Here is a 21477-nt window from a genome sequence, read left to right as displayed (position 1 = left end):
TGCCACTGTCAGTGGGATGTGGATGCTGTGTCAGTAGCTTTATTCATGACTAAGATTAGTTGATTTTTGCTCTTTCAAGGTATCACAGAACATGAGAGTAGGCAGGCTAGTGGATTTGAACTGGCAGATAAGCCCTGACCATACTGAACAGTGAAGCAGGCTTGAGGGGTAAAATTATCTACTTTTTCATGAAGTCATAGAACCATACAGCAAAGAAACATGCCCTTTGGTACACCACTCCTGTGCTGACCAGCAAGCACCAAACTACACTGATCCCATTTACCTGCACTTGGTCTGTAGCCTATTATGAACTGGCATTTTAAGCGCTCATCCAGATGGGTCTTTAAAGTTGTGAGTAAAAAATGAGGTCTGCAGATGCTGGAGATCACAGCTGCAAATGTGTTGCTGGTCAAAGCACAGCAGGCCAGGCAGCATCTCAGGAATAGAGAATTCGACGTTTCGAGCATAAGCCCTTCATCAGGAATTATTCATCAGGAATTATTCCTGATGAAGGGCTTATGCTCGAAACGTCGAATTCTCTATTCCTGAGATGCTGCCTGGCCTGCTGTGCTTTGACCAGCAACACATTTGCAGCTTTAAAGTTGTGAGACTACCTGCCTTCACCACCCTCTCTGGGTAAGGAAAATTGGTCTGTTCTGTTCTTATTCCTGATGTCATTAATATAAAATACATTTTCTTCTGGGTTGCTTGTTCACCTCCATTCCACCTCTTCCACTGGCTTGTTGGATCCTGGGACTGAATAAACATATCCAAGATCAGCCATGAATGTATTAAATGGTGGTGATAGTTCAATGGGCCAAATGCCCATTTCTGCTACAATTCCTTGTATCTTGTGATTCACAGTATTTTCAAATGTACATGTAAACAGAGCTTGAATTTGAGCAGGAAGACAGATGGGGACAGGTAAGACCCAGCCTTCTCCTGATTAAAATGATGTGGAGAAGCCAGTGTTGGACTGGAGTAGACAAAGTTAAAAATCATACATCACCAAGTTATAGTCCAACAGGTTTATTTGGAAGCACTAGCTTTCAGAACTCTGCTCCTTCATCAGATAGCTGCCTGATAAGGGAACAGTGCTCTGAAAGCTAGTGCTTACCAAATAAACCTGTTGGACTATGACCTGGCGTGTGATTTTTAACGCTGATAAAAATGCACACAGGGACTTTCTGGATGAAGTCATTTTGTCATCATCAGGAGTAGGAATACTGGCTGATCTTAGTCCTCATCACCTCCCCCTAAATGCTTACGCAACTTTGAGGATTGCTATGTTACAATGAGATCAACTAACTCAGTAAAGATTCCAGTTGCATCAAGTACTTCTATAACTGCATCATTTTTGTTTTTATTTCAAAGTTACACCACTTGTGATAATTCATTCATGTTTCTTCTTGATTAAGTCTTAATGTATTGTATAATAGTTGGCCGTCCTTGGAAAAACCTTGTCTCCCATGTATCAATCCAGCTCTACCTTTGCAGTTTCCCCCATTCCTCACTCTCAGTCATGAATGTGATAAGCCAGTGTCAGTATGACACCACTATTAACACCATGAGGATGACTGTCAGCCCAATATTGAATTGGAACCAAAAACAGAATTTGTTGGAAAAGGTCAGCAGGTGTGGTAGCATCTGTGGAGACAAATCAGAAGTGTCACTGGACCTATATGTTAACTGTAATTTCTCTCCACAGATGCTGCCAGACTTGCTGAGCTTTTCCAACAATTTCTGTTTTTTGTTTCTAATTTCCAGCATGTGGAGTTGTTCCAGATTTTTATTCAATACTGAACTGGACCAGCTATACAAATACTATGGCTGCTGTAAGAGGTCATGGTTTGGGGATCCAGAGGCAAGTAACACACATCCTGAGGGGTGTTCGTATAATCACAGATTTAATGAATGGTCTTACAGTGTTGCTGTATCTAAACACATCGTTACATTCCACATGAAACATCGTTATGGCTCAAAATGGGGACATTCCTCACAGTTGAATTGTCATTTTTAAAGGGTTTTTTTTGGACACCTTATAGTCAATATTGTTTCATCCCAAAACTTGACAATTCAAGCGGATTGAAAACAAGCTTACTTTTCTTTTTAAGTTTACTTCTCTTCCAAATTCTCCATGTTCTTGTTCCTATGTGTGATGCCTTTCAGTTGGTACAGCTATGGCAATCTTTGCTGTTGTCTGCTCTTTAAGCTGTAGGCGCTTTAAAGAGACTTTGCAGATAACACTTGAGTTCAAAACTCTGAGAGGATTTGATGTTTCTGTATGTTCTTATCCCCAAAAGTATTAAAATCAGAGAATTAAAGCAAGCAACTATGAGCAGATTCACAATGAAAGCTGCAGTTTCCAATCCAGTTGGACAACATCATACTAAATTTCTGATTTAACTTAATTTATTTTGAATGTATTTAAGAACAGAAGCTGAGCAAACCTAGATAGTGTAGTTCAAATATTCTTACCCTTGGTAACCTTACAAAAAAATAAGGTTCACAGTCACGGAGGTACACATATATTTTTGTAGATGCCTAAAATTGAATAATATTCATCTCAATTAACAATGTCTGTTGTGGCCTGAATCCTGCTAGGAGTGTGTACATAAGGACATAAGTACTAGAAATAAGAGGAGGCAATTTCATGTCTCGAGCCTGCACTGCCATTTAATATCATCACGGTTGATTTAATCTAAGCCTCAACTCCACTCTCCTGCTTGTTCTCCATTACTATTCAATCCATTATTAATTAAAAATCTGTCTATCTCCTCCTTAAATGTTCTAGCTTCCACTGCAGTCTAAAATAGTGAATTCCAAATTCACAATGAGAAGTGATGTGTCCTTACCTTTGTTTTAAATCTGCTACCCCTTATCCTCTCCTTCCAGATTGCCCCACACGAGGAATCATCTTTCCAAACCTACTTTGTCAATTCCCTCTTTAGTTACTTAACTCAAGTAGATTTCCTCTCGTCTGCTAAACTCCACAAGAGGGTGGCCTAAACTGCTCAATCGCTCTTTGTTAGCCAAGTTCTTCATGTTTGGAAAAAAATCTAGTGAAACTTCCACTGAACTGCCTCCAGTACAACTACAACCCTTTTCAAGTAAGAATATCAAAATTGGACATTATACTCCCAAGTGCTTATATATTCCATTCACAATAAATGCCAAAATTCTATATGCCTGCTTTATTATCTGCTGTTTGAGATAACTACGCACACTTGTTGGGAATTGATGCTGAGCTGCTGTGGTCATCTCAAAAACTCTTAAACTAGACACATATTAGTTTCCCTCACCTCATCTTGGAGAACAGGGCAGGGAGGAGGTTCTACCATGCAGAAAACAATGAGACCCATGGAAGAGGCATTGATATCATTAACAAAGAGCTTTGGAGATCATCTAGAAACGTGTTAGTGCATCTTTTCTTTCTTTCACCAAATAAGTCACTTGCTTAATGTGACGACCTGATGGCACATTTAACTCCTATTCATCAAGCCAACCTCTAAGATCTGCCATTTTACAACTGGCATGCCAACAAGGCGATTGGACATCTGATTGAACTGCAGTGGATTGGAATTGGAAAGGATCCCCGAGGAATCAGATCACAAAAAGACAAGTTAATGTCATAACTCTACTGAAGAGAACAGAGGTGATTCTAAATAAGGACAGTTTCTGTATTCCATCAATAGGTGAGTTCAATGGATTACATGCCTGAGAGCATCTGCAACAAACTGGAAAGCTTGAAGGACTTTGCAGACATCTATTAATACCAAAGTGGATGTTACAGTTGGATCTTTCTTGCAGGAATCCATGGCAACAGAATGAGTATTGCTCACAAATGTTTGTCTTGAGGAAAACAGAACTCTCATCTCAACTAGTTTTTTCATCTTGGACCATTTGGGAGACCAAACGAATGACAATTTTGAATCAATCACAGGTGTCTGCTATGAGATGTGTCTTTAAGAAGGATTTGTTCTGTCACTTTTTTTAAAAGCAAGTGTTGAAAATTTGGAGATGAGCTGTCCACTCTGACTCCAGCTAGTTTTTTTTTTAATGAAGTTGGAACAATAGAAGCAGCTTGAAGGGATGGGGCCAAGCTCCCACAGAACCAAGATTTTAGTTTCAGCTTTCAGCAGTTGCTGGAGTCATGAAGGTGGATATGGAAGCTCTTATTCCTCTCTCTGTTACAGCTAAAAGTTGGGGTTCTCTTCCTGCTGCTAGAATTGCATACGAGACAATCTATTTTATTGAATTTACCTTTGCCAAGGGTGTGTTTATGGGATGTTATAATGTTGGAGCTGACGTTGTTTTGTAGTTAAATAATCTATTATTCTGTTAAATGTTCCAATTGAGTTAAATTATTCCAGTTCTTCTTTCTTTGTATTTAAACTACAGTGTAAAAATGAAGTGTGCTTTGCATCAAGCCTAATATGTTGACCAATTGAAGGCATCCAGAACAGAATGCCTTACATTTATTTTTAAAAATATGAAAAGGTTGGGGTCTAGGTTATCATCTTAATATGTTTTAAGAGGTATGGTATGGTCCATAACATCTTCTACAGAAGTGCTCCCACAGATCAGCAAGAATGTTGCCCCTTAGCTCTATATGGCATCATGTAGTTGGAATTAAACATGTTGATTCTCCCAGGCAAAGTCTATTAATGTTGAGGTGGAGTCAACACAGTCTAACATTTGGAAGAAAAAGAGGTGAGGGAAAAGAAGAAGGGGTCAAATACATTCTGAATAAGAGACATGATTACCACGTGATTGAAGAGGAAATTCAACTTCATCTAGTTTCATCCTGACACATTCTTACACAAGCATAAAATTAGCTAGTCTAACAATTGGAAGAACTTCACAATATCTCAAGGTATCACATCTATTTTCTGTCTATTGTGGTGCTATTCATTGCTTGCACTCAATGTGAATTAAAAGGAAAGATGACCACCGACTACACATGTGAACCCTACAGTGTGCCACAGCAGTAGCAGCTGCAGAGCTTTCCCATGCTGACACCATTGGACAGCACTTTAACTGAGGACTACTAAAGTCAGGTAGCACTCAAGCTAGACACATCATCCCCATATGATATCTTCAAGAAAAGATATATTGGCATTGGAGGCAATCCAGAGAAGGTTCACTTAGCTGATACTGTGTTGTGAAGGGACTGTCTTATGAAGAGAAGTTATCTCCGATAGGATCATACTCATTTGTCACAAAGCTGGTCCCTTATTTTCTAAAAGCTATTCTTATTCTCAAGGATACTGTGTCCTTGCTTTTTTTTTCCAGAGGGGTCATAAACTGCTCCCGGTACAGATTAGTCTGGTTTGGTACAGAGATTAAAGGGCATTGAGAGACCTTTTTGCTTATATGTAAACAGATGAGACTTTACGCCAAAGTGGTCATGTTTTAGAAGTGACCTATGTCATGAAAGGGGAGTGGTCAGCTCTCTAGCAGTTCAGTTCAGAACTAGTTGAGAGTTTAACAGTGACCTGTGTGGAAACTCTTTCTCTTTCTGCCCTTCTAGTTTCACCTGTCAGCAGCTGTTCCTTTTTTTAAACTGGTCTTTAAGAGGATTGCTTATTAGGACCTTTGTGTATATTCGGAACAGCAGTAATTAGGTCCTAGTTTGGATTGACTGAGTTCAGTAGGGGTTCTTTATTCTGTTCTTTGTGTTTCATTGTGTAATTTTGTGAATAAATTTCTGTTTGTTCTAAAATCTAGTAGTCAACCTAGTTAACTTACTCCGGGTAACTTTCACTGTACACTTACCGAAACAAATTGCATAGTTATGGTCTGTGGGTTGCCTGCTCAAGAATCTTTTGAGTGGTCTGGCCTAGTCCAAAACACATTGGAGTTTAGAAAAATGAGTAGTGATCTTTCCAATCATTCAAACTTCTTATGTCTGTGTGGAGTTTGCACATTGTCCCCGTGTTTGCGTCGGTTTTCTCCCACAGTCCAAAGATGTGAAGGTCAGGTAAATTGGCCATGCTAAATTGCCCATAATGTTAGGTGCGTTATATGGAAATGGGTCTGGGTCGGTTACTCTTTGGAGGTCGGTGTGAACCTGTTGGGCCAGATGACCTGTTTCCATACTGTAGGGAATCTAATATGATCAGACGTAGAAAGGTTGTTTCCCCTTTTGGGAGAATCTGTGACCACATAGCTTAAGGGTCCCCCATTTTAGATAGTGATGAGAAGGAATTTCTTCTTTTAAAAGGTAGCAAACGTATGAAATGCTTTATCTCAAAGAGTTGACAAGGCTGAGATAGACTTTTAATCTGTAAGGGAATCAAACATTATGGGGGAAAAGCAGGAAAGTTAAGATTTTTTATTCATTCATGGGATGAGAACATCATTGGCTAGGCCAACATTTATTGTCCAGCCCTAATTGCCCAGAGGGCAGTTAAGAGTCAACCACATTACTGGAGTAACATATAGGCCACACCAAGTAAGGATGGCAACTTTCTTCCCTGAAGGACATTAATGAACCTGCTGGTTTTTCCCAAAAATGGATTCATGGTCATCGTTAGACTTTTAATTCCAGGTTTTGGTTGAATTCAAATTCCACCATCTGCCATGGCAGGATTTGAACACAGGTCCCCAAAACATGACCTGGGTCTCTGGATTAACAGTCTAGCGATAATACCACTAGGCCTCCCTTGCTGAGTTTAGGATTATCTGATCGACCATGACCTCATTGAATGGTGACTCAGACTCAATGGGCTGAAGGGCCCACATTTGCTTCTACCATCAACCTGATATGTGCTGGACCAGCTACATAACTACTGTCGCTACTGTAACAGGTCAGAGTCAGGGAATTCAGAGGCAAACACCTAACCTCCAGAGGATGTTCATGTGATACTCGTGCCTCTTACTCAGAATAGGTGTTATGGTCTTAACTTTTTAATCCAGTCTGTCTAGAATTTCATTAACTGACAATTTTCAAAAGTGTTTTCCATCAATATATAAGAGAACTTTGGTCCAACTGAAACAGAATAATGCTGTTGTGGTCTGAGGTGCATGTATCTTGATGAGGTTGTGACTTGTATGAAGGGACATAATTCTTTTGAGACTTCTCAGCAAGAGAAAGTCTAATAAGTGAACAAGGGAAAGGGACACCAGTGATCTCAAGGCTCAGGACCAATTCCACTTCCTGGAAACACCGGTCAAACCTATTGTCAGAGACTCAGCTTCAGATTTGGGCTGATCAACCATGCAAGGAGCCACAGAACGAATGCCCAGTGACACAGAATTTCTTAGGTGAACAATCACATTCGTATTAATGAGTGATTGCTAAAGATGATGACAACTAGTCCCATGATTTGTTAGAGACAAAATAAAACTACAGATGCTGGAATCCAAGGTAGACAAGCAGGAGGCTGGAAGAACACCATAGAATCCCTACAGTGTGGAAACAAGCCTTTCAGCCCAGCAAGTCCACATCGCCCTTCCAAAAAGTAACCCATCCAGACCCATTTCCCAACCATACTATCCTATATTTTACCCCTGACTAATACACCTAACCTACACATTCCTGAACACAGCAAGCCAGGCAACATCAGGGAGGTGGAGAAGTCAATGTTTCGGCTGTAACCCTTCTTTGAGACTGAGGTTGGGAGTTAGGGGAGCTACAGATAAGATTTGTTGGCAGTTTAAAGTTGAAAATGTGTTGCTGGAAAAGCGCAGCAGGTCAGACAGCATCCAAGGAGCAGGAGAATCGACGTTTCAGGCATGAGCTCTTCTTCAGGAATGGCTCAGGAGCCCTTCTTCCTGAAGAAGGGCTCATGCCGAAATGTCGATTCTCCTGCTCCTTGGATGCTTCCTGACCTGCTGCGCTTTTCCAGCAACACATTTTCAGCTCTGATCTCCAGCATCTGCAGTCCTCATTTTCTCCTGGCAGTTTAAAGTGCAATGGTAGCCATCCCATGTATTATACTTAGCTCGAATAGACATTGTATTTCGTTTTATCCTTCAATAAAGAATTAGAACAAAGAACAAAGAAAATTTACAGCCCAGGAACAGGCCCTTTGGTCCTCCAAGCCTGAGCCAATCCAAATGTACTGTCCAAACCTGTCAGTCAATTCCTAAGCATTTGTATCCCTCTGCTCCCCACCGACTCATGCATCTGTCCAGACGCATCTTAAATGAATCTACCGTGCCTGCCTCTACCACCTCTGCTGGCAAAGCGTTCCAGACACCCACCACCCTCTGTGTGAAGTACTTGCCGCATGTATCCCCCTTAAACTTTCCACCTCTCATCTTGAAAGCATGTCCTCTGGTTATTGAATCCTTCACCTGGGAAAAAGCTCGTCTCTATCCACCCTGTCATGATTTTGTAAACCTCAATCAGGTCCCCCCTTAATCTCCTTTTTTCTAGTGAAAATAAACCTAACCTACTCAACGTCTCTTCATAGCGAGCACCTTCCATACCAGGCAACATCCTCGTAAACCTTCTCTGCACCCTCTCCAATGTGGGTCAGGCAGCATCCAAAGAACAGGAGAATCGACGTTTTGGGCATAAGCCCTTCTTTGGGCTTATGCCCGAAACATCCATTCTCCTGTTCCTTGGGTGCTGCCTGACCTGCTGCGCTTTTCCAGCAACACATTTTCAGCTCTGATCTCCAGCATCTGCAGTCTTCACTTTCTCCACCCTCTCCAAAGTGTCCACATCCTTTTGGTAACGTGGCGTCCAGAACTGTACACAGTATTCTAAATGTGGCCGAAACAATGCCTTGTATAATTTTAACGTGACTTGCCAGCTCTTATACTCAATACCACGTCCAATGAAGGCAAGCATACCATATGCCTTTTTGACCACTCTATCCACCTGTTCAGCAATCTTCAGGGTACAACGGACCTGCACTCCCAGATCTCTCTGTCCAACAACCTTTCCCAAGGCTCTTCCATTTATTGTATAATTTTGCTCCAGAATTAGCCTTGTCTAAATGCATCACCTCACTTTTGTCTGGATTGAAAACCATCTGCCACCTTTCCGCCCAACTCTCCAGTCTATCTATATCCTCCTGTATTCTCTGATAGGCCCTTATGCTTTCTGCTACTCCACCAATTTTTGTGTCATTTGCAAACTTGCTGGTCGTACCAACAGTGCCCTGTTCTAGATCACTTATGTATATTACAAACAACAGTGACCCCAAAACTGACCCCTGTGGAACACCACTGGTCACCTTTCTTTCATTTCAAGAAACACCCTTCAACTACTACTGTCTCCTGTTGCTCAACCAGTTCTTTATCCTCCTAGCTAGAATACCCTGCACACCATATGACTTAACCTTCTCCATTAGTCTACAATGGGGAACCTTATCAAATGCCTACTAAAGTCCATGTATATGACATCAACAGCCCTTCCTTCATCTAACAACTTGGTCACTTACTTGAAGAACTCTATTAAATTGGTAAGGTATGATCTCCCCTGCACAAAACCATGTTGACTATCATTGATAAGCCCATTCTTTTCTAAATATAAATAGATCCTATCTCTCAGTATCCTCACCAGCAACTTCCCCACCACTGACGTCAGGCTCACTGGTCTGTAGTTACCCAGAATATCCCTACTACCTTCTTGTGCAGGGGGACAACATGAGAAAACTTCCAGTCCACCGGCACCTCACCTGTATTTAAGGATGCCACAAAAATATCTGTCAGGGCCCCAGCTATTTCCTCTCTTGCCTCCCTCAGTAACCTGGGATAGATCCCATCCATTTCTGGGGATTTGTCCACCTTAATAACCTCTAGCCTATCCAACACATCTTCCCTACTAATGCCATTGTGATCCAGACTAATCAAAGTTCTTTCTCTAATCTCAAGATTCATCATGTTCTTCTCCTCAGTGAACACTGATGCAAAGTAATCATTCATAATCTCACCCATTCTCTCAGGTTCGGCACACAGCCTTCCTTCATTACCTTTTAGTGGACCAATCCTTTCTCTAGTTACCTGCTTGCTTCTTATGGAAGAATAAAATGCTTGAGATTTTCCTGAATTCTGCTCGCTAAAGCTATTTCATGACCCCTTTTAGCCCACTTGATTCCTTGCTTAAGACTCGTCCTACTCTTCTGATATTCATCCAGGACCCATTAAGGTCAAGGCAGTTAAGAACAGAACGCTTTTCTCTTCCTCTTGGCTAGTCGTACAATTTCTCCTATCATCCACAGTTCATGAATCTTGCCCTTCCTATCTTTTGCCTTCAACTGGACATGCCTATCCTGCACTACCGTTAACTTATCTTTGAAAGCCTCCCACATCTCAAATGTGGACTTCCCTTCAAATAGCTGTAATCCAATCCAAATTTCCCAGCTCCTGCCTAATTTTGATATAATTGGCCTTGGCTCAGTTTAGTTCTCTTCCCTTAGGACCACTCTCTTTATCCACAAGTGTTCTAAAGCTTACAGAATTGTAGCCACTGTTCCCAAAGAAATCCCCCACTGCAACATCTACCACTTGTCTGGCTTGTTCCCCAGTACCAGGTCCAATATGGCCCCTTCCCTCGTCGGACTATTGACATACTGCTCTAGAAAACTCTCCTGGACACTTCTTACAAATTCTACCCTATCCAGACCTCTGACGCTAAGTGTAGCCCAGTCAATATTGGGAAAATTAAAGTCTCCCATCACCACTACCCTATTGCCTCTACATCTTTCCATAATCTGTTTACCTATCTGTTCTTCTATCTCACGCTCACTGTTGGGAAGTCTGTAATACAGCCCCGACAATGTAATTGCACCATTCGTATTTCCCAGCTCCACACATAATGCCTCACAACCCAAGATCGCCATAGTGTCCTCCTGTAGCACAGCCGTGATATCTTCCCTGACCAGCAATGCAAGTCCACCCCTTCTTTTACTTCACTCACTGTCCTGTCTGAAGCTTCTATATCCTGGAACATTTAGTTGCCGCTCATCATGCCCTTCCTTCAGCCAAGTCTCTGTGATGGCAATAATGTCACACTCCCAGGCACCAATCCAAGCTCTAAGTTCATCTGCTTTACACACTATACTCCTTGCATTAAAGTAGATGCATTTCAGGCCACCAGTTCTTTTGCGCTCACTTACTCTCTGCCTATTCTTCCCTTTATTAATGTTATCTTCATAATTCTTACAGTCTCCAATCACCACATTGCTTCCTACTTGTTTTCTCTTCTGGTTCCCAGCCCCCTGTCATATTAGTTTAAAACCTCCCCAACAGCAGTGGCAAAAACTCCCCCAAGGATGGTTCAGATGTAGACTGTCTCTTGTAATAGTCCCACCTTCCCCAGAACCGGTCCCAATGTCCAACAAATCTGAACCCCTCCCTTTTACACCATCTCAAGCCACATGTTCATCCTGCTTATTTTTTCATTTCTATGCTGGCCAGCACATGGCACTGGTAGTAATCCTGAGATCACAACCTTTGAGGCCCTCCCCTTTAACTTCTCTCACAGCTCCCTGAATTCTTCTTTCAGGACCTCATCTCGCTTTCTACTTGTATCGTTGGTACCTATATGCACCAAGACAACTGGCTGTTCACCCTCCCCTTTTAGAATGCTCTGCAGCTGATCAGTGACATCCCTGACCCGAGCATTTTTATCATAAATCCTTCTGATTGATTGATACGCTTGCAACAAAGAGCAAATATCAGAAGCACTGATTGTTCATTTTGAGTTTGTTGTGATGCAGTGCTGATGACTGGAACTATTACCCCAGTCCTAATTTCTATTTATTCCAGTGGTATAGTTTTTCATCATTCTTTGAGATTTTCTCTCAGCGATGGAAAAAGCTCTTATTTCTCCCTGAGCATTACATTCTAAAATGTGTACAAAGTACAATATTGTCCTATAATACATCGAGAAACAAAATCCAACATCACTGCAGTAAAATGAAAGTTTAATACCACCTCACTTCAAATCACAGGATTCAGTTGTGATGACATCGAACCACCTTCCCTCACTGTACAAAATAACTCACTTCAAACAGCAGAAAATTGCACCCACCCCCAAATTCCATTTATATCATACAGAATACTGCAGGTTGAAATGCATTTCAAAGATGTAACATATTTCAAGGTTGATAAACTGTGACACAAATACAACAACAATTTCTATTCTCATTTCAGTTTTCCAGAGTTTTGAGTTTTTCTGTGGTTTGGAATCATTCAAGCATTCTGGATATTTTCTGTGAAATGACTTAATCACCACAATGTGTTGTTACCTTGTGACAGTCACTGAATTGTCCTCTAGGTTCTTGCAATTACCCATTCATTTTCTTCAGTACTACAATATCGATGTAATGGAGAAACTATTCAACCTTCATTCAGTGATTGGAAGCTGTTTTGTAAAGAAGACAAACTCACGGTCATGACATAAAAAGCAATAGCAACATACACGGTGTTTTGGTGTTCCTGTGGTGCAGTGGGTAGTTTTTTTTTAAGCCCTTATGCTGAAACTTGATGTTCAAGTCTTTTTCCAGAATTGATGGACAAGAAATGCATATTGATAACAGGCTCAATATCAACTTGCATATCTTTCTAACATATATCAATAACTAGTGATTTGCAATGCTTGGTCAACCATGCAATAAAATGCGAGCATCCAGCATCAGTACTCACAGCTTTGGACTACAAGATGCCTGATGATGTCGCAATCTAAAACTCCTTTGGAGTGAGTTGGTTGAGCTTCTGGTTGTATCTGTTAACTGAATGGGTAGTGGGGTTCAATGAAATGATGCTTGAACCTCATTCTGACTTGAATGGATTCATAGAACATAGATCAGTACAGGCTCTTTTGCCCATGATGTTGTGCTGACTTTTTATCCTGCTTGAAGATCAGAATAACCTATGTACCCTTCATTGTACTATCTTCCATGTGCCTTTCCAAGAGTTGCTTAAATGTCCCTAATATATCTGACTCTACTACCACTGCCGACATTCCATGAACTGACCTCTGACATCTCCCCTAAACCTTCCACCAACTACCTTAAAATTATGACCCCTCATGATATCCATTTCCACCTTGGGAAAAAGTCTCTGGTTATCCACTCTATCTATGTCTCTCATCATCTTATACACCTCTATCAAGTCACATCTCATCCTTTCTCACTCCAATAAGAAATGTCCTAGTTCCCTCAGCCTTTCTTCATAAGACATGCCCTCCAGTCCAAGCAGGATTCTGGTAAATCTCCTCTGTACCTGCTCTAGAGCTTCCACATCCTTCCTATAATGAGGTGACCTATATTGAACACAATATTCTAAATGTGGTCTAACCAGGGCTTTAGAGAGCTGCAACATAATCCCACAGCTCTTAAACTCAATCCCCCTGCTAATGAAATCCAACACACCATATGCCTTCTTGACAACCCTACCAACTTGGGCGGCCACTTTGAGAAACCTATGGACATGGACCGCAAGATCCCTCTGTTCCCCCATTCTGCCAAGAATCCTGCCTTTAACCCTGTATTCTCCATTCAAATTCAACCTTTCAAAATTAATCATGTCACACTTTTCCAGGTTGAATTCCATCTGCCACTTATCAGCCCAGTTCTGCATCCTGTCTATGTCCTGTTACAATCTACAACAGCCCTCTACACCAACTATCTACTCCACCAACCTTTGTTTCATCAGCAAACTTATTAACCAATCCTTCCTCATCTAAGTCATTTATAAAAATCACAAAGAGCAAAGGTCCCAGAACCGATGCCTGCAGAACACCACTGGTCACCAAGCTCCAGGCTGAATACCTTCCATCTATTATCGCCTTTGTCTTCAATGGACCAGCCAATTCTTTATCCAGACAGTCACGTTACATTGTATCCCATGCCTCCATACTACTGAATGAGCCAACCATGGGAAACCTTATCAAACGCCTAGCTAAAATCCATGTACACCACATCCACTGCTCCATTTTTATCAATGTGTTTTGTTACATTCTCAAAGAGCTCAATAATGTTTGTGAGGCATGATCTGATTCAGAAACTGCACCCGTGCTGTACATGTAGTGGACCTCATGACACTATTGGGCACAGAAATGGCGAGGGTGGAATCTTCCACACAGCAAAACCAAGGAGTCTTATCCTAATTGAACAAAGAAATATGTTTTAAATCTTAATATAAAAAAGGAAGTCAAGAAAGGGAGGAAACGTAATGATCAAATCTCAGACTCTACTGAAAGCATGACTACCAAGAGACCATTAATGAAAGAGTGCAGAGCACTTGTGGCACTGAGGTTACAGGGATGGGGAAGGGGAAGGATATGGAGGGATTTCAATCTAGCAATGGAAGTTTTGAGTCAGACCGTGAGTCAGCGTGGATCAGTGAATCCAGAAGTGATGATTGATTGGGACTTATTGTGAGTTTGGATATTGGAAACCAGACATTACATTTACATTGACATGAGACTTCATATCACCTTATTACAATGAGTAAGATTTTAATTATTTCAAAATCAAGTCATTCATACAGTTATAATCAGGCATTTGGATGGTGTCAAATTGGGCTTAAGACAAAATATTAGGCCCATTCCAGTGGCTTCTCCAATAAACTGTTCTAAATTTACATTAGGATGAACTTAAAATGAGTTTATTCTCACAATTTTCTCCTTCAATTCTACGTTAATGGTAGCAAAGGTAAAATTTGGTACGTCATCTTAGTTTTATCAGAAGATAGGGCTGTTCTGTCATTAGGGAGAGAAATGATTGGTGGTAGTTTAACCTAAGGATCAGGTAAGGGGAGAGGACGAAAAGGTGGTACCTTTAATGGGTAACCTCATTCAGTGAGGGAATTGATTCAATACTGTCAACTTCACTCTACACGTAAACCACTCATCCAGCCAACTGAGGTAACCATCCCCCTAATGCCAGTGCAACTAGTGTAACAGTTAAGTTTTGACAAGCATCATTTTAATGGTCAACAAAATTTCCTGTACATAGCACCTAGTATACAGCAGGATCTCTGCTATCTAAATTCATAATTAACTTTTCCAATTGCATTGGGTCTGCAACATTAAAACACACCATCCAGCTGAACAGATTTCTGTTGGCCCTGTATAAGCCTTCTCCTACCTTTATTCATGTACTTCTATCAGCATATTTTACTATTCATTTTTTCTGATACAACTTATCTAGTTTCCCATTAAATGAACTGATTCTATTGAACCGTTCATGTTTGTGGTAACGATTTGCTGCCATTCTATATATGAAACAGTTTGTCCTAAGTTTCCCCATTGATGACAATCTTTACTCATCTACTTTGATTCTGGAGTCTTTCATAATTGGAAACACTTATCTGGTTCTATCCTATAAAGCCATTTCATGATCATAAAGACTTCTATGGGATCAATCACCAAGCTTTCAATTTCTGTACAAGAACATGTGCAGCCTTTTCTGATGAGGATATTCTTGTAGTTTTGCTGTCAGCCTTGTGGTTCTTTTGTATACCTTCTGATGTTTTTGTAGACAATATTGATATGACAACTGCACACAATATTCCAATTGTGGTCGAATCAATGTTTAATTCGGTCTAAACATAATTACATGGCTTTTCAATTCTTTTTCCTTGCAAAATACCCTTTCTGCTTATTTGCATTATTTGTGGGCTTCTTAGCCACCACACTGGACTTTATTTTCCAATGAATCACAATGACAATCATATTGCCACTCTGCTTCTACTTTTTTCTCTGTTAAGAAAGAGCTCCGCATTCCTGGTTGGAAATTTTTTATCTTGGCTTCTCCAGAAAGACTATTCATTAAATCAAACAAATCCCTTTGTTTGAGGGTCATCTGGGATGTCAAGCTGTGCCATTTTCCAGTGGGTTTATTTAATGCATTCTGTTAATTAAATGTCCAACAACACAGGCAGCCACTAATTTAACGGTGATAGGAATGTATCTAAGATATGTGAAGTGAGGGTGCCAGATGGGCAGGATGCTGGATGGACAGAGTGCCAGGTGGGTAGGGGATTAGATGGTTCAAGTTTCAAGACATAAGGCTTTCAGATAGGGGATGGAGTGCTGAGTGAAGATTATAGATCCGTATCCAGTGGAGGAGAAGCATGTTGGGTTCTGGGAGTTAGGAAACTAGCAGAGTGTGGGTGGGGGGTGGAAGGGGGGGCGTGCAGGATTGTCTGGTCAGGATCCAGGTGTTCCAAGAAGTTTGTGGAAAGTGTAGTTGGAAGTGTACATGGCAAGCTGGGGGTATCAACATAAAAGAAGTAACCCAGAAATCACACTGAGTTTTTAATTGTCCAACTTTTCCAAGGCATTTAACTTCACTGCAGCAGAACCCACTTAGCTGGCTGATTTAAATGGGCACTTGCAGAGATTTCCAAGGCAAGGGCATTGCCAGTTGTTAAATTCAGTTTATGGGCAATTCCCTCAGCATCTACTGTGTTGGGGATTCCACAGGTTCTCCATGCTGCAGAGTTGACTATCTGGACATCAGAAAATTAAGCCCACCATTTTTAGTAATCTTCCTTTTTCCATATGTGAGGATCTTTCATTCCTTTCCAACATTTGGTCATAATGTTGAAATAACATATAGCTTCCTTTTCCTTCATTCCAACATGCAGTTCCTCTTATGTGCCTACTCACACCCATTCTGTAAGTTTATTTTAATATAAACTTTTATTTTGTAACTTATACCTTAGTATTAACTATACCTCCAAATTTATATATAAATGTATAAAATTACATGTACAAATGTGTATAGGTTTGGAACAGAAATCAACCACTCAGCCCCTTGAGTTTCCTCCCTTTAATATGTTTGTGGTTATCCGATTACTCCACATTCCCTTGCTTAATCAGTCACTTTCAGTCACTTGCTTAATAAAAATTTGTGTACTTCCACTTTAAAAATAACCAAGGACTATGTTTCCACTGCCTTCTAAGGAAAAGATAATCAAAAATTCACCCTCTGTCAGAGAAAAAAAAATCATCTGACTTAATTGGGTGACATCTCATTTTAAACTGTGACCTCGTGTTCTAGATTCTCAAAAAAGAAGAAAATTATATCCATTTCCACCACTCAGAATCTTAAATGTTTTACTCAAATCATCTTTCATTCTTTGAAACACCTAGCCTGTCTAGCCTTTCCTTTTGAGACAATCCAGCCATTCCACTTTTGATTACATTCATATCCTTCCTTAAATAAGGTCACTAATACCATGTGCAGTACATCAGATATGATTTCACCAACGCCCTGTGTCATGTTGAATAATATTTCTACTTTTGTACTAAATTCCCCTCACAATAATTACTTGAAGATATCCTGCATACTAGCCTTTTGAGATTCACAAACTAGGTCACCCACGTCCCTCTCTATCTCACAGCTCTACAGCCCCAAGCTGATTTTTCATGCCAAAATGGACAATTTAATATTTTCCCACATCCAATTCCATGAGCCAGATTTTTGTCCACTCGCTTAACCTCTCTATAGCTTTTAATAGCCTTATCAGTGAAACCAACTTTCCCATGGCTGGTCATTATAACACAGCATCTTGCTCACATGCCCACTTATCTGTCCTTGGCATGCAGCAATATTCCAGCGAAGCATAGCACAAACCAGAGGAGCAACATCTCAGCTTCAAACTAGTCAATTTACAACCTTCTGTGCTCAATATTGCATTCAACACCTTCAACTTGTGAACCCATTCCTTCCCTTTCTTTTAGCTTTACTTGTTACCTTCTCTTTCACCCTCTTTCCCTTTCCGTCACCCCAGCAGGACTGATTGTTCTTTTATGTCTGGCAGTTTGACACATGTTTGCTCTGCCTTTCGCACATTCTGATCACTTAATCTGAACTATCAACATCTTTTCCCATCCAGCACTCTAACCCCTCCCACCACTGCACAAATGCTGCCCACTCCACACCTCACTTTAGCTCCGATCAAGAATCATTGAGACTCGAAACAAGAGCTTACATTCTTTGCATGGATGTTGCCTGACCCGCTGGGATCTCCAGCATTTATTGTTTCCAGTACAGTTTCCAGCATCCACAAAAATTTGCTGTTACTTCCTGACCCATCTGTGTGTCACCAGCAAAACTGGCAACTATGCCTTTAGTCCATTTCTTAAGATGATGAGACTTTAGAATGGAAGTAGGCCATTTGGCTTATCTTTTTGCTCTGCCATTCAATTGATGCCACTTTCCTGCCTTTCCCCAATACCCTTGATTCCTGTATTGATTAAAAAAATTCTCTTTCCATCTTTAAAGCACTTTGCGACCTTCTCTCTCCCGTCCTCAGCAGGAAAGAATTCTGCAGATCGACTACCCTCATGCAAGTAATTTAGATAAATGGCAAACTATTAATGTCCAAGGATTACCACTGATCCATGTGGTAAACTATTCATTAACCTTGCTAACCTGAATAAGACTAATTTATATCAACTGTCTGCTTCCTGTCAGCCAGCCAACCTTCTATCCATGTCAATATTCTCCATCCTGACCTTTTATTTATGCAATAATCTTTTATGTGGCGCTTTAACAACTACCTGCTGGAAATCTAAGCACAGTACACATACTGGTTTCCCTTCATTCAAAACACGTTACATCCTCAAAGAATGCCAACAAATTGGTTAAATATGATTACCCATTCAGAAAACTATGTTACCTTTGCCTGATTACCTTGCACTTTTCAAATGCCCTTTTATAAATATTTTATAAAAGCTTTATGTGGGCAGCACGGTGGCACAGTGGTTAGCACTGTTGCCTCACAGCGTCCGAGACCCAGGTTCAATTCCGACTCAGGCGACTGACTGTGTGGAGTTTGCACGTTCTCCCCGTGTCTGCGTGGGTTTCCTCCGGGTGCTCCGGTTTCCTCCCACAGTCCAAAGATGTGCGGGTCAGGTGAATTGGCCATGCTAAATTGCCCGTAGTGTTAGGTTAGGGGTATGGATGGGTTGCAGGTCGGTGTGGACTTGTTGGGCCGAAGGGCCTGTTTCCTGTAAGTAATCTAATCTTTCAATATTTTCCCTGTGATAAATGAGCTAATTTTTTTTATTACAGAATCATAGAGATGTACAGTATGAAAACAGACCCTTCAGTCCAACTCATCCATGCCAACCAGATATCCTAAATTAACCTAGTCCCATTTGCCAGCACTTGACCCCTCTAAACCCTTCCTATTCAGATGCTTAAATATTGTAGCAGCTTCCCTACTTCCTCTGGTAGTTAATTCCAAACACGCACCACCGTCTGCATGAAAAAGTTGTCCCTTAAGTCCCTTTTAAATCTTTCCACTCTCATCTTAAACCTATGTATTCTAGTTTTGGATGCCGCCACCTCATGGAAAATACCTGATGATTCTATAAACCTCTATGACATCATCCCTCAGCCTCCAACACTCCAGCGAAAACAGCCCCAGCCTATTCAGCCTGTCCCTAAAGCTCAATCCCTCCAACCCTGGCAATATCCTTGTAAATCTTCACTTGTGGGAAATGGGCCTTCATTTATTGTCCATGCCTGGCTCCTCATGAGAGGTTGGTGAACTGCCTCCTTGAACTGCTTCAGTCCACGTGCTGTAGATTAATCCACAATACTCTTAAAGGAGGGAAGTCCAAGATTTAGACCCAGCAACACCAAAGGAATGGTAAAATATTTCCAAGTCAGGATGATGAATGGCTTAGAGGAGAACTTGCAGATGATGGAAGGCCCATGTATCTGCTGCTCTTGTTCTTCAAGAAGGAAGTGGTCATGGGTTCAGAAGGTGCTGTTTCAGGATATTTAGTGAATTTCAGCCATGCATCTTGCAGATAGTACACACTGAGTATCGGTGGTGGAGGAAGTGGATGTGGTGCCAATCAAACGGGCTGCTTTGTTCTGGATAGTGTCAAGTTTCTTGAGGGTTGATGCAGCTCTACCCATCCAAGCAAATGGGAAATATTCTGTCACACTCCTGACTTGTGCCTGTGGGCTTTGTGGAGTCAGATGGTAAGTTACTTGCTGTAGTATTCCAAACCTCTGACCTGCTCTTTTCGCCACTCCGTTTATCTGGTAAACCCCCAGATTTCTGATCAATGGTAACCCCCAGGATATTGATAGTGGTGGATTCACTGTTGTTTTTAGAGCTGTAGTATCCTGCTTTCTGTCAACAACAAGTTGTGCTTTTACTATGAAGTCCAATTTACCTTGGTAAATGCTGACTAGGTCCTGACACCTTCCCATCGTGTATAGGTTGGGCTGAAAATGTTGGTGATATTCAACATCTGCATGACCTTGAATGAGTCCTATGAACATTCCTGTACGTGCCACAAATGGCACAATCTAAACTTGTTTTCTATACTCGTAAGCAGCTTGTTTCCTGTATCAGTTTTTCTGTGCTGGCTGTTTGTTACACTGAATAAGAGAAAGTTTTGTTCCACATTTTTGGACTTCACCTCTGACTGGGATCACGAACGGTGCTAGGAACAAACCTAAGCTTTTAGAGCAGCTGTCAATCGAAGGCTCCCAAACTGCAGAAGGATGTGAAGCTCATTGCTGTCTCATCTTTCCTTTTTCATCTTTTATATTACTTCAGTTGTTCATATTTCAGTCCTTTGTTTTTCTTCCTTTTTCATCTCTTATTATTACTCAACAAATGTTCCTATCTGAGTAAATTAATGTTAGCAAGTCTTCTTTAGACTGCATTTAACTCAAAAGAACCGCTTGGATACATCCTGTGATCCAAGACACATGGTAAATGCCATTTGATAAGTTTTGTTAGGCTAAATAATTGTTCCAAATCTTTCTTCCACAAGCAAAATATTGCATTTGCTGGAAATATGTGATAATCAGCGAAAATTCTGAAACTACTCAGCAGACCAGACTACAGTTTTGGAGAGAGTAACAGTTAGTGTTTCAGGTTATGGTGATGTGTTCATAGACAGACAGTTAAAAGGCTACCTTACGGAGGGCAAACTGGAAATCTAAGTACAGTCAAGTGTGGTCTCAGGGCTCCTAATTTTTGCACATTTAAGGAGCAGTGTTAGATTCCTCAAGAATGTATGGCTTTCAATATTGATCTTCTGGTCGTAAACCTGATGATAAATGCTCTCTTGATAGTAATGAGCTTTTCTTGCCAATGGCCTCAGAGTGTCATTGAGAAAGTTAGAATGACACACAAGCAAATTTGATTAAAATTCTGATGAATTTACAATTAAGGGACTGCAGCCTGTGAAAAATTGACTTCAACATTTTCTATTCCTCCTTAAGTCTAATTAACAATCAATTTCTCGCTGCACTTTGCACTTAGGACGTGAAATGAATCAATGCAAGGGTTGATGCTGTGCATGAATAGTTTAAGGAATGGTTAACAATACTGACTGTTAAGATAGTATTTATTTAAATCTTTGCAACTTCTAGCTTCGTTATATGTAGGAGGATCATATGGGTAAACAAAATGTATTTTAACGAATGCTGTAGCTGATTGCAATCCATAATGTGTGGGCAGTTATAAGTGTTAATTTGCATTTAATTAACTTGTTGTCGACTTTTATCATGTCCTGCAACT

General features: G+C 40.8%; 1 protein-coding gene across 1 annotated transcript in view; it reads left to right on the top strand.

The window, feature by feature from the left end:
• Nucleotides 1–21477, top strand: part of LOC132817391 (contactin-associated protein-like 5) — an 899316-nt gene that overhangs the window by 799200 nt on the left and 78639 nt on the right. The gene's annotated exons all lie outside the window — the stretch shown is intronic.

This window comes from Hemiscyllium ocellatum, chromosome 7 (assembly GCF_020745735.1).
Source record: "Hemiscyllium ocellatum isolate sHemOce1 chromosome 7, sHemOce1.pat.X.cur, whole genome shotgun sequence".
NCBI lineage: Eukaryota > Metazoa > Chordata > Chondrichthyes > Orectolobiformes > Hemiscylliidae > Hemiscyllium > Hemiscyllium ocellatum.
This window is presented reverse-complemented; position numbering and strand designations above follow the sequence as displayed.